We start from the raw sequence: 4,154 nt of genomic DNA on the forward strand, positions 1-4,154 counted from the left end.
CAGAGTTTGTTGGTTTATTTATAATATATCCACTATGGAAATAATTTCATATGGTTATCTTTGTAATTTTCCATTTACAAATGACAAATCTAATTACCACTTGAAAACTTCACCTCCCATTGGAAACATTGTATACTTTTCTTTAATGACATAGTCCTATAAAGATAATTTTTATTTATAATTTTAAGTTGTAAATTTTTTCTTTTATAAAAATGGATTTGTACTCACTTTGGCAGCACACATACCAAAATTGGAATGGTACAGAGAAGATTAGCATGGAGTCTGTGCAAGGATGACTCGCACATTCATGAAACGTTCAATATTTTCATGAAAATGGCCATGCTGCTCGAAGAAATTTATAGATTTGATGCTATTCTTCTTCATTATTTTTATCTTTTTTTCTTTATTCAACTTTTTGTGAAGTTAACTTTTTAAAATTTGATGTTTTAACTTATGGTCTACTGGTCATGCTTCAACTATATGTCAATTATGCTCTAGTTTCCACTTCAGATGCAACCTATAATTTTTATATGAAATATTCTTATCAATAATTGTAAGGTTCTAAATATTTTCAAACTTTTATCATGAATCCTTTTTTCTTTTTTAGTTATATAATTTCCTTTCTGTATTTTTACATAATAGATATTTAATATGTTTGTTTTTTTCATATTATTTTTGCTCAGATAAATTGTCAAGTACACTATTTTTCTTCACTTTGGAGCTTGCTGCTTGGCCTGACACATGGGCAAATTTCACAAATGTCACATTTGACTTGGAAAAACTTGGCTTTGTTTGCATTTGTGAGTGGGATATTCCACACATAATAAGCTACAAGATAAATGAAAAGTTTACTTCTTTTTGTTGGCTATGAATCTAGTCCTTCTATGTCTGACACTGGGGAGGGCAGTTGACTCATGACCTCTGCCGCTATCCTTCATCCACCACTGCATTTGTGCCAAAGCCGCAATTCCCCCAGAAGGCTTCCAGGCAATGCCTGACCTATTCCTGTATTATGTGGACTTCCTCTACTACACAACTTTGACTTGAGAACTGCATTGGTTTCCTAGGGCTGCTCTAACAATTATCAAAACGAGAGTGGCTTAAAACCATTGGAATTCGTTCTAATCGATACTAGATGAAGAAGTCTGAAATAAGTCACACTGGACTGATATCAAGAAGTCATCAGAGCCGTTCTTACTCCAGAGGCTCTAGGGAAGAATCGTCCCTTGTTTATTCTAGCTTCTGGTGACTGCAGCACTTCTTGACACTCGTGGCTGCATCGCTCCAGTCTCAGCCTCATTGGTCATTTGCTTTCTCCTCTTGTGTGCGTGTCTTCTCCTTTTCCTGTCTTTGTGAAATCTCCTCCTCCTCTCTCTCAGGAGGTCACTTACTAATTTCATTATACAAGATAATACTTTTATCTTAACATCCCTAATTTAATCTCATATTTTACCAAACAAAATTATATTCTTAGGCTCTGGTCACGAGGGCCTGATATCCTTAGGGCACTTTTTCAGCCGATGGCATGGGCTCCATTTTAGCATGGACACAATCTTCTTAAAGCTACACTTCAGTATTAAGGCAATGACTCTCCACTCCTTTCTTTATTCATTCCTTTCACAGTTGGCAGATATGCATTGCCATTCCAAGATTCCTCCGACTTACTTCCTTTACTCTTGCTAGTCATTTCCCTCTATTAATATTCTGCTGGTAGAGTATAGATTTTCTTAACCTTTACCATTGGCCAACTCAAGAACTGGCACAAAAAGCATGTTAGTGGTGTGGCCACAGTAGCAGAAATGGAGATTAGATATAGGCTGGGAGAATGGACTCCCACTTGAAATTAATTGTACTTCTCAAGACCTAGTCACTTAGCCACAAAGACAAATGCTGAGTGGCTAATATGGCATTATTAATTGAGTAAACAAACAAAAAAAGCTTGGTAATAAGTTGAATTCATTGGAAGTTTTCCAACTGAAAGGTTTAACATTTAATTCTCATGACGATAGATATCTACTCTGGTTCAGGGTTTACGATTTCAGCCCACAAATGTTCAACCAACACTATTTTTCATCTGATTATCAAATTTCTAATTCACAGGTATGGAACCTCATACAATATAGCATCTAACCAGGGACCCACCTGACTGTGAAGAAAGAGCAATATGGTAATGATTTGCATACTGTCTGGAATCATAGACATTCAACAATTATTTGCTAAATTAATGAATTACGTCTTTTTTACTCATGTAGTGTAATGTTATTAAGAGTGTTTATTGGCATAGAAAGTTAGACATAGCTCACTTTTGTTGACTCCAGGATTTATGCCATTTAATTCCCTATCTAAGAATGATTTTCCATTCTATAACTGAGAAAAAATGAGAACAAAGAGCTTATTTTAATTCCCTAATTCAAATAGTTATTAGATGAAAGGCAAGGTTTACAATACAAGTTTTTGGACTGTAAGACCTCTCCTTTTACGTAAAACTTCTTACAGAAAACTTCATGAGCCTTTATTAGGTAGAAATCGAGACCAAAGGGTAACATATGCAATTTGTGGTGAATTATTCCATTTAGAGATACTCTTTGAAAATTCAGACTTCTTCACTATGTTAGGAAAATTTTTAAATAATGGAACTGACACTAGTGACATTCCTAATATCATAACAAACAGAATCTTCAAGTGGAAATGAAAAAATATCATAAATAATTGCAAAAGAATTGTGATTATAAAGTTTTATAACTCTGGCCCACGTAATTGGTCTTAGGACAATATTATCTAAAAATAAAAACTTGATGTTGAAGAAGTTATAATATAGTATAATTTCCAAACTACTAAAATTATTTCATGTAGTCTAGAACATTTTTTCATGTAAAATTTCTAATTTAACTATGCATTTTTGAAAAAGGCTAAAGAAGACTAAATTGTCAAGTGATCACATTGTTTTACCTAGTATTCTATCAGGTAGCATGTACTTACTATGCATTTAGATACTGTCTAAACATACCATAGTAGAGATAATGTTTCATAAATAAGCTAGACTGCCTCTTGTAGCACTATTCCTCTCCCAACAATGTTTCCCCAACTAGATTTATAATTATTAGGTTGGTGCAAAAGTAATTGCAGTTTTTGCCATTAAAAGTAATGTAATAAAAATATAAATAATATAAGTAATACAAAATACAAAATAAAATATAAATAAATATAAACAATATAAATATATAAATAAAATATAAAAATATAATAATGCAATAAAGTAATAAAAGTTAGGTTAATGAGTTTAAACATTGTCTTTACCACAGAACATTTCAGAGTCTATAAAATAAGAGTATGTGTATATATGTGTGTGTACATACACATTTAGATATACAATTGTAAGTATATCTATAAATATAAGTATATAACTATAAAATTATATGACCATATGTATTACATATAGTAATAATGAATAATACAATTTATAAATAAATTCCATAAAGTAATATTTGTACTGGCCATTTAGAAGACAAAAGGTCAAAATGAGTTGTAATTTTTTTTTTTTTTTTTTTTGAGACGGAGTCTCGTGCTGTCGCCCGGGCTGGAGTGCAGTGGCCGGATCTCAGCTCACTGCAAGCTCCGCCTCCCGGGTTTGCGCCATTCTCCTGCCTCAGCCTCCCAAGTAGCTGGGACTACAGGCGCCCGCCACCTCTCCCGGCTAGTTTTTTGTATTTTTTAGTAGAGACGGGGTTTCACTGTGTTAGCCAAGATGGTCTCGATCTCCTGACCTCATGATCCGTCCGTCTCGGCCTCCCAAAGTGCTGGGATTACAGGCTTGAGCCACCGTGCCCGGCCATGAGTTGTAATTTTAAAACACTAATTTATATACTTTATGTTTTATATTTTGTATTTTTATAATGATAAAATAGTCAGTTAAACAAAATACTTTCATTTTATAAAGGAAAAATATCTTCCCTAAACATGTTTTATGTAAAACTACTATGTGTGCTTCTTAGCCTCTTTCCTGCCGTCGATGTTCTGATCTATCAGGATGTTTGTTTGGTATTTATAAATTTAGGTTGCACTTTCTCTATCTGCAAGTATTTTTAGAGCAATTATAGGCACAGTCCTCTTCTCTCTTCTAAGATGTTCTTAGACTGTCCTTGCTCAACAAAAAC

General features: G+C 33.5%; 1 non-coding gene across 1 annotated transcript; it reads left to right on the plus strand.

Annotated features, from left to right (window-relative positions):
- Positions 1-220: 220 nt before the first annotated feature.
- Positions 221-327, plus strand: LOC123573718 (U6 spliceosomal RNA). The gene has a single exon (XR_006698459.2). It is a non-coding gene; the product is annotated as a U6 spliceosomal RNA (small nuclear RNA).
- Positions 328-4,154: the final 3,827 nt, after the last annotated feature.

Source organism: Macaca fascicularis, chromosome 5, assembly GCF_037993035.2.
Source record: "Macaca fascicularis isolate 582-1 chromosome 5, T2T-MFA8v1.1".
In the NCBI taxonomy this organism is placed as follows: domain Eukaryota; kingdom Metazoa; phylum Chordata; class Mammalia; order Primates; family Cercopithecidae; genus Macaca; species Macaca fascicularis.